Below are 11,252 nucleotides of genomic sequence, written 5' to 3'. Positions count from 1 at the left end.
CTTAAGGATATTCTTCACCGCAATCCAATGTGCTCTGCCAGGATTCCCTTGATATCTGCTAACCATGCTCAAAGCGAAGGCTACATCAGGGCGAGTACAAGTCATAGCGTACATGATTGAGCCAACTGCGGAAGCGTATGGTACTCAGCTCATTTCTGCTATCTCAGCTTCGGTACTCGGACTTTGAGTCTTACTCAACTTGGCATTACTTTGTATCGGTAATTCTCCCTTCTTCGAGTTCTCCATACTAAAATATTTTAGTACCTTCTCTAAGTAAGTATTCTGACTAAGTCCAATTAGTCTCTTACTTCTTTCTCTTACTATCCTTATTCCCAAAATGTAAGAAGCCTTTCCGAGGTCCTTCATAGTGAAGCACTTCCCGAGCCAGGACTTAACTTCCTGCAGAGTCGGGATGTCGTTTCCTATGAGTAATATGTCATCGACATATAGAACGAGGAAGCTTACTATACTCCCACTGGCTTTGACATATACACATGATTCGTCTTCGCTTCGTACAAATCCTAACTCTTTGACTTTCTCATCGAAGCAAAGATTACATCTGCGAGACGCTTGCTTAAGTCCATAAATGGACTTCTCAAGCTTACACACTCTATTCGGATGCTTCGGATCCACAAACCCCTCTGGCTGAGCCATGTAAACATCCTCAGCCAACTTTCCGTTAAGGAAAACGGTCTTGACATCCATTTGCCAAATCTCATAATCATGAAATGCGGCAATTGCTAGCATCACTCTAATAGATTTAATCTTCGCAGCTGGTGAAAAGGTCTCATCATAGTCAACTCCGGGAGTTTGAGTAAAGCCCTTCGCAGCCAATCGCGCTTTATATGTGTGTACGTTTCCATCCACGTCGGTCTTCTTCTTAAAGATCCATTTGCACCCACGGTCTTACGTCCGGGCACATAATCAACCAAATTCCAAACTTGGTTATCATACATGGATTGGATCTCGCTATCCATTGCCTCTTTCCATTTCGCAGACTTCGGGCCTGCCATGGCTTCCTTATAGCTATTAGGTTCATCAAGATTTATTAGTGTACCATCACTAATATACGTGTCCCCTTCGGTAGTAATATGAAAACCATAAAACTGGGGATGAACTCTAACTCTATCGGAACATCTAAGAGGTAAGGACTCGTCAATTGGTTCAACCGGAGTTTCCTCCTCGGGTTGAGTGCCAGCGGTAGAGGTTCCTTCATCTATCGACTCTTGAATCTCTTCAATTTCGATTTGCCTCCCACTGTCTCCTTGGCCTATGAGTTCTTGCTCTTGGAAAACTCCTCTCCTCGCAACAAAGACAACATTGTCCTTCAGTCTATAGAAGAGATATCCAAAGGATGTCTGCGGGTATCCGATGAAAATACATCGCTCACTTCGAGGTTCGAGCTTGTCGTGAGTATCTCGTCTTACGAAAGCCTCGCAACCCAAAACCTTGATATGTGCCAACGAGGGAGCTTTCCCTGTCCACATCTCGTGAGGTGTTTTGGCAACCTTCTTAGTAGGGACTCGGTTAAGGATATGGGCGGCAGTCTCTAAGGCATACCCCCAAAAAGAGATAGGTAGTGAAGCACGACTCATCATAGAGCGAACCATATCCAATAAGGTTCAATTACGCCTTTCTGCCACACCATTCAACTGCGGTGTCCTAGGAGGCGTCAATTGCGAAACTATTCCACACTCCTTGAGATAATCGTGGAATTCAAGACTTAGGTACTCTCCTCCTTGATCGGATCGAAGCATCTTGATTTTCCTGCCCAATTGATTCTCCACTTCATTCTTGAACTCTTTGAACTTTTCAAAGGTTTCTGACTTTTGCTTGATTAAATAGATATACCCATATCTACTATAATCATCGGTAAAGGTCACGTAGAAGCGGTTCCCATCCTTCGTGGTTGATCTAAACGGCCCACATACATTGGCATGTATTAGGTCCAATAGACCCTCACCCCTTTCACACGTACTTGTGAAGGGTGACTTAGTCATCTTTCCAAGTAAACAAGACTCGCATGTGTTATCTCCCCTAAGGTCAAATGACTCCAACACTCCATCCTTTTGGAGTTGGGCTATGCATTTCTTGTTGACATGTCCAAGACGACAATGCCACAAGGATGCTTTATCCATACTAGTGGAAGAATCTATATTCAAAACATCATTTCCTAAGTTATCAACAATCATAACAGTTTCATAAATTCCATTACATGGTATAGCTTCAAAGTAAAAGACACCATTTAGATAAGCCAAAATAGAACCATTCTCATTATTAAAAGAAAATCTAAAACCTTGTCTATATAAACCATGAAATGAAATGATGTTTCTAGCCATTTCTGGCGAGTAGCAACAATTGTTCAAATGTAAACATAAATTATTCCTAAGCACTAAAGAATACACTCCAATCTTGGTCACAGGCGACGATCTTCTGTTCCCCATGATTAGATTGATCCTTCCTTGCTCCACATCCCTACTTCTTCTTAGTCCCTGCACATTAGAGCAAATGTGGTAACCACAACCGGTATCAAGAACCCAAGAAATAGAATGATTAGAATCGTTAGATTTAATTGTGTATATACCTGCAAAAGATGGCTTGATCTTTCCTTCTTTGATTGCTTGCAGGTATTCTGGGCAGCTTCTCTTCCAATGTCCTATCTTGTGGTAGTGGTGGCACTCTGCCTCCTTCGGGTTAGGGCAGGGCTTAGCGGGATCAACTTTGGTCCCACTAGAAGAGGCACCATCTCGGGCTTTAACCTTGCGATAGTTCTTAGACGAAGCTTTTCTCTTCTTTCCCTTTCCTTGACCAATAGCCAAGACAAGAGCAGCAGGTGGATTGGGAGTTGGTGCAACAGACTTGTCTTTGAAGTTGCTCTCAGCAACCCTCAAGAGACCTTGGAGTTTGCTTAGGGTGACCTCTTCTTTGTTCATGTGGTAGGTCATCCTAAATTGATTGTACATCGGAGGCATAGAGTGAAGCACCATGTCGATCGCCAAGTCTTCCCCAAAGTCAACATTTAACTTGCGAAGGCGGTCGACATACCTTTGCATCTTTTGCAGGTGCACGGTAAGAGATTCTCCATGACCCATCTTAGCGGAAATCATGTTGGTGAAAATCTCATAGCGCTCTTGTCTCGCGTTTGGTGGTATCTCTCCAATAAGTCTTGATGCATCTCGTACGGGTACATGTCCTCGTAGGACTTTTGGAATTTGGAGTTCATGGTGGCTATCATGATGCAATGTACCTTCGTTGCATCTCGCTCATGAGTTTCAAAAGCGGTAATTTCAGCCGGAGTAGCGATTTCAGGGTTGATCTTCTCGAGCTTCTCATCGAGGACATACTCCTTATCCTCATAGCGAGCAATGGTGCGAATGTATCTTATCCATTCGCTAAAGTTCGTTCCATCGAAGGTGACCTTTTGGCAAAGGCTCATCAACGTGAAAGAACTAGCAGCAACGTTGTTTGCGTTCGACATCTACAAAAAGAAAAAGGACAAAGATAGATTAGAATAAGAATCCCTAATTATCACCCAATTAGGGCTAGGATCCATCAATAACATTTACATACTAGAAAAGGGATGCCGTAATCTAACATGCAAATAAATTGAAGGTAAGTGAATGACGATTCACTAATTCTCCATTTCAAAAACTTAACTATTAGTCCTAAATGTATTGAGAATTCCTAGGTTTGGATGAGATTCATTGAAACTATTCAATGGCATGTTTAAATATCGATATGCCCCTCTTGTTTGTGACTGGGATGCCGAGGATCACAAAGCGGGTGTGAATTACCATGCAAATTCACATGGTGCCTTCATTGTAACGATCACCTATTCGATGTGCCGGTAAACCACACACGCTCCATCGAACTATGATAAACAATGAATCACCCTTTGCCTCCTTTGCTTAGAACCAATTAGTGTGCCGGTAAACCACACACACTCCACTAACTTCTTAGCAAGGGTGCAAAGTGTAATTTCATGGGATTGCATCAATTCACTTTTCCTAAAGTAACTAAGATTGGGAAATTTAAAAAAATGTGTAGTTACTTTGTATTACTTATTATACTTTTAATGAGAGGATGAGGTTGCCCTATCCTACCCGTTCGGCTAACGACCCTCCACCAATCAAGCAAGCGGTGGGTGTGAGTGTACACCTATTAAGCGCCATTTTATAGGCCGCAACCTTATACCCACCTTATAGATCAGCTTCGTGAATGAGGCCTACTAACGGTAAGACTAGCATTTTAGTTATATATATATATATATATATATATATATATATATATATATATATATATATATTATTCTCGTAATATTATATTAGTATAGGGTTGCATTTTAAACCTTTTAAAATCTAGGGTTTGAAATTTAAGTTGTCTAAATTAAAACTTTTAATCACAAAATATAAATTTCAAAACTTGAGGACAAGTTTTAAACATTTAAAACATGGAGGATCAAATAACAAATAATTTCAATTAACAATTAATTTCCTAATTATCTATATTTGATTTATTCAAGATTTGTTTTAAGATAATTACCAAAATAATCAAAATAATTAATTAATTATCATATAAGGAAATTAAATATTTTATTAGTTGATAAATATCTTTAATTAGATTAAGATTATAGTCATATATATCAAAAAATCGGATTAGGGTTGATCTAATATGATTAAGGTAAGTTTCCATAAGATAATTATGAAGAAATCTTGAATCTGGCCATTCCTGACGCTTGGACTCGCCGAGTGCACAAAGGGACTCGCCGAGTCAGGCCAACTCGCCGAGTCCACTTTGGAACTCGCCGAGTCCATGACTCAGAAACACAAAAAACGAATTTTGCAGTTTAGTTTCAGACAATTAAGCAACAATTTAATGAAAACCAAGCTAGTCTCTGATACCACTGATGGGTTTTAGCCATAAGAACTTTCCTATGTGCGCATGCAAAACCCTAATGCTTGGATCTAGGCTTTCTAATTAAACATGCTTTGAATCCAAGACTTCTAATGACTATTTAGGAATAAGAACAATGATAAAATAGATCTAGAATCATACCTTTGAATTCCTTGTTGATCTTGTTGTCTTGGAGCTTCTAGAGTCACAATTGTCACTCCTCTAATGGCTTACAAACACCAAATAGCAAGGAGGATGATTTGGGAGAGAGGAGAGGGGAGGAATTCGGCCAGGGCTTCTCTACTTTAGGTGAAGTACCGAATTCCCTTAGCCATGGGGTCTATTTGTACTTGTAGACTCCTTAAGGGTTACAACCTAAACCCTAATTGGATAATCTTCTCTTAAGGCTATCCAAATCCATTCCATGGACGATTTGAGCTATCCTTTAGCTTCTAGAATCCGTCCCATCTATATCTATATGGATTTACAGTCTAAAGTTTAACTATCAAACAATTGACAGTTTATACCCTCTTATTTAATTAATCTCTTTAAGTCACCAAATTAATTCCAATTAATTCTATGACTTATATTAATCAAATAACAATATTATTATTCTTTATATTATTCTCATAATATACTAATAATATTTACTCTCTCTTAATAAATCATCCTATCAAGTTGCTATGGTGAAGGCAACCCAAAAGGACCATGCACAACCGGGTCAAATACTTGCCTAATATAGTGGCAGCCTTAGACACTATTCCAACAATTAGTACCCTTAAACATTCTATTTCATGAATCATAATTATATAGGATAAAGGCAGTCTTTGTTACTGAAAGGTTTTGAACATAGTACCTAAGAACATCTAGCAACGAAAACATATAACGGTTTTCTAGTAAAATGTTCAACAAACCTACAAGGATCCTACTATTCATACTATTATTGTAACTGATGGGTTTTGAGCACTATAACAATCCTATGGTGCACATACAACCCTAATTCTTTGGATCTTAGTTTTCTTAAGTTATACATGCAATTTTCATTTTTCCAAAGCATGAACCCTAAATAGCATACGATTTAGAGATTTACAACATAAAACATGTTAGATGAATACCTCTTATTGTAGCTTGTAGAACTTGGCCTTTCAAGAGCTTAGTACCTCAAGTTTGATACCTCAAATATGTGACAAACACCAAAAGAAAGAGGAGGCTTATGAGAGAGAGGTTAGGAAGCACCAAAATCGGCTAGGGTTTCACCTTGGAAGAGATAGGGCGATTTTGGGATGTCTAGGGGTTCAATTTATAGTGTGGAATCCTTAGGATTTCATACATAAAACCCTAATTTACTTAAACATTTAAGTATTCCAATGATCTATATGATAGGGCATTTGAACTAACTCTTCATGGACTCTCACATAGATTTAACCCATCCCTAATCAACATGGATCATTAGCCCAAACTATAAGTATTACTGATTTACCTAATCAACCCCTATAGATTTATCAGCCTCTTTTAATCACTAAATTAATTCTTGATCAATACTAATTAAATAATATGATTTCTCAATCAATATATTATTCATATAATATATTAATAAATCACAAATAACCTCTTTCTCAATTATCCATCCTATCAAGTTGCTCTGGTGAAGGCAACCCAAAAGGACCATGCTACTATCGGGTCAAGTACATACTAATTATAGTTATGAGCTTAGATACCTAATCCAACAGTCTCTCAATTGGATAAGTCTAATAACTATAACTGCCAATGTAACTTCAAAATACGATTAGCAATCGTAGCTCTCAAAAGCCACTGTCTTTTAGATAATGGATCATATAGTCCTCTATTCTTCAAGATATCGTGTAGACAAAGACATGGAATAAAGTCATACTCATTATCCAACAATTTGTTTCCAAATTTCTAATTTGTTTGACATAGAACTTAATTGAACACATCAATTAAGTCCTGACCGGGCCTGACACATAAGTCAAAACAAAATCATCGAGGGGCACAAGATATTGCTTTTAATCCACTTAGGATAAAAAGGAACAGATAAACTTCGAATTATATGCTTGTACTAATTACTTGTTAAATTATTCACAACAATACGTTTTATAACATCAAGTTACTGATGTGTTTTCGTACTATCAATGCACAACCAAATCGTAATCAACAACTTATATATATTGGTTTGAAGACTAAACGATATTATCGTTTCAAAATCACTCAAGATAAATTCCATGAAGTGACTCATGTGAGTGTGGGTTTAATCCAATACTCAAATCTTATCTCAGGAGCACTCATGAACGTTGTAGCAAACTTTTGTTATGTCTAAACATGTTAGACAATCTACAAGCCAATTCATGACAAGCTAACCTCATAGCTTACTTCTAAAGTATGATTTACTGTGGATAGTTCGAATAATCATATTATTCTGGAAGTCAAAACATGAAAAAGTGAAACATAAAATAAACGATTGACAAAAGACAGTAAACTTTATTTATAAACAAAATCCTTATTATTTAATCATCAAATGTCAATTACATTTATTTATTACAAGTTTCTAACTTTCTATTTAATCACTAAAACTAATATTGTCTTTTAGACCAATGCTCTTAGAATGCTGCAAATGCTTAACCCTACTCAGTCCCTTGATAAGGGGATCTACTGGGTTATCCTCTGAAGATACCCTCTTCACTACGAGGAGTCCCTCTTCTACTCGATGTCTTATGATGTGATATTTTATATCGATGTGCCTGGATCTGCCATGATCCCTTGGTTCCTTGGTTAAGGTAACCGCACCCTCATTGTCATAGAAAATCTCCATAGGCTCCTTTACAGATGGTACAACTCCAAGTTCTTCGATGAAGTTCTTTAGCCATATTGCCTCCTTCGACGCTTCTCTTACTGCTATGTACTCTGATTCGCACGTTGAATCAGCTAAAGTTTCCTGTTTGGAACTTTTCCATGTTACTGCTCCTCCATTTAGGGTAAATACCCAGCCCAACTAAGAGCGGAAATTATCTCCGTCGGTCTGAAAGCTGGCGTCACTATACCCAATTACTCTCAAGTCATCACTCCCATCGAGGGTAAGGACCCAGTCCTTAGTCCTTTATAGGTACCTAAGAATGTTCTTTACTACTATCCAGTGAGTTCTACTAGGATTCCCTTGATATCTACTAACCATGCTCAAAGCAAAAGCCACATCAGGGCAAGTACATGTCATAGCATACATGATCGAGCCAACGGCAGAAGCATATGGTACTCGACTCATTTTTGCTATTTCGACATCGATACTCGGACTCTGAGTCTTACTCAGTTTTGTATTGCTCTGGATAGGCAATTCTCCTTTCTTGGAATTCTCCATGTTGAAACGTTTCAACACCTTGTCCAAGTAGGTACTTTGACTAAGTCCTATTAGTCTTTTACTCCTATTTCTCAATATCTTTATACCCAGAATGTAAGCATCCTCTACGAGGTCCTTCATAGCGAAACACTTCCCAAGCCAGGACTTAACTTCCTGCAAGGTTGGAACGTCATTTCCTACGAGCAGTATGTCATCCACATACAATACCAGAAAGCTAACTATACTCCCACTAGCTTTGAAATATTCGTAGGACTCATCCTCACTTCTCGAAAAACCAAACTCTTTGAATTTCTCATCGAAACAAAGATTCCATATGTGAGGTGCTTGTCGTAATCCATAAATGGATTTCTCAAGCTTACACATTCTATTATGGTACTTCGCATCTACAAAACCCTCTGGCTGACTCATGTAAACATCTTCAACCAACTTTCCATTAAGGAAAGCGGTTTTGACATCCATCTGCCATATTTCATAATCATGAAACGCAGCTATGGCTAGCATAACCCTTATAGATTTAATCTTCGCTACTGGTGAGAAGGTCTCGTGATAGTCAACTCCAGGAGTTTGAGTAAAAACCTTCGCAATCAATCGTGCCTTATATGTGTGTACTTTCCCATCCATTTAGGTCTTCTTCTTGAAGTTCCACTTGTACCCGACCGTATTACGAGCTGGTACATTTTCAACCAAGTTCCAAACTTGATTGCCATACATGGACTGAATCTTGCTGTCCATCACCTCTTTCCACTTTGCAAACTCTTAGCCCTCCATTGCTTCCTTGTAATTGTTAGGTTTATCAAAATTTATCAATGTACTATCACTGATAAACGTATCACCTTCAGTTGTTATATGAAAACCATATAACACAGGTGGAACACTAACTCTACTGGAACGTCTCAGAGGTACGAACTCGACAACTGGTTCAATAGGAGTCTCATCCTTAGGTTGATTGCTAGTGTTAGAGGTTCCTTCATCGCTTAACTCTTGAAGCTCTTCAAGGTCAATTTTCCTCCCACTATCCTCATGGCATATGAGTTATTTTTCACGAAAGACACCCCTTCGTGCTACGAAGACCACGTTCTCACTAGGTCTATAGAACAAATATCCAAAGGATTTATGTGGGTAGCCGATGAAAATACAACGCTCACTACGAGGTTCGATCTTATCGTGATTCTCTCATCTTACGTAAGCCTCGCAACTCCAAACCTTGATATGCGCTAACGAGGGAACCTTCCTTATCCACATTTCATGAGGTGTTTTGGCAACCTTCTTAGTTGGGACTAGATTAAGGATACGGGCGGCAGTCTCTAAGGCATACACCCAAAATGAGATAGGTAATGAAGCTCGACTCAACATGGAACGAACCATGTCCAACAAGGTTCGATTGCACCTCTCAGCCACACCATTAAGCTGTGGTGTCCTAGGTGGTTTCAATTGTGAAACAATTCCACATTCTTTAAAATAGTCGTGGAACTCGATACTAAGATACTCACCACCATGATTGGATCGGAGCATCTTTATCTTCCTACCCAATTGATTCTCCACTTCTTGCTTAAACTCCTTGAACTTTTCAAAGGTTTCCAACTTGTGCTTGATTAAGTAGATATATCCATATTTGCTATAATCGTCGGTAAAGGTTACATAGAAGCGGTTAGCATCCCTTGTGGCGGATCTAAAGGGTACACACCGGTGTGTATGAGATCCAGCAAACCCTAACTTCTTTCACTAGTACCAGTGAACAATGAGTTGGTCATCTTTCCAAGCAAACAAGATTCGCATGTGTCATCCGACTTTAAGTCAAATGACTCCAACACTCCATCCTTTTGGTGTTGGGCTATGCACTTGTTGTTGACATGTCTAAGACAATAATGCCACAAGCATGCCTTGTCCAAACCATTGGACGAATCAATATGCAATACATTATTTCCTAGGTTGTCTACAACCATCACAGTTTTATATATACCATTACAAGGCAATGCTTCAAAATAAAATTTACCATCACAAAAAGCATTAATAAAACCAATTTCATTGTTAAATGAAAATCTAAAACCTTTTTTATAAAAACCATGAAAAGAAATAATGTTTCTCGCCATATCTAACAAGTAGCAATAATTGTTCAAATCTAACCCTAACCCATTACTAAGCAGTAAAGAATAAACTCCAATTTTGGTGACAGGCGACGCTTTCCTATTCCTCATGATCAAGTTCATCTTCTTGTGCTCCGCATCCCCACTTCTTCTTAGACCCTGCAAATCAGAACATATGTGAAAACCACATCCTATATCAAGGACCCAACAACTAGAATGTGATGAGTTTTTAGATTGAATAGTGTAAATACCTGCAAAGGTGGGATTTATCTTCCTATACTTAATGTCCTGCAAGTATTTTGGGTAGCTTCGTTTCCAGTGCCCTTTTTCATGACAATGGTAGCACTGTGCTTCCTCTGGATTGGATGAGGGAGCAGTAGAACCACCTTTAGACCCACTAGAAGAGGATCAATCATGAGACTTTCGCTTTTGATTCTTTGAGGAAGTAATCCTCTTCTTTCCCTTCCCATGTCCAATTGCCAGGACTGGGGCAGCAGTAGGAGTGGATACAACAGACTTGCCTTTTAAACTACTTTTAGCAGTTCTCAGTAGGCTTTGAAGCTCGTTCAAAGTGACTTCCTCCTTGTTCATATGATAAGTCATTCTGAACTGAGCATAACAAGGAGGCAAGGAGTGTAGGATAATGTCAATATCCAACTCTTCGTTGAAATTTACATTCAACTTTAGCAAGCGGTCCAAATATCTTTGCATCTTTTGCAAGTGGGCCGTGATGGACTCTCCATCCTTCATTTTTATGGTTATCATGGAGGCAATGATTTCATGCCTTTCTTGTCGAGCACTCTGATGGTACCTTTCCATCAAGTCTTGGTGAATCTCGAAAGGCCAGAAGTCCTCATAGGACTTCTGAAGCTCAGAAGTCATAGTGGCTAGCATGATGCATGAAACCT

This window comes from Lactuca serriola, chromosome 8 (assembly GCF_051521515.1).
Source record: "Lactuca serriola cultivar US96UC23 chromosome 8, Lser_US96UC23_V15, whole genome shotgun sequence".
Classification (NCBI taxonomy): Eukaryota; Viridiplantae; Streptophyta; class Magnoliopsida; order Asterales; family Asteraceae; genus Lactuca; species Lactuca serriola.
This window is presented reverse-complemented; position numbering follows the sequence as displayed.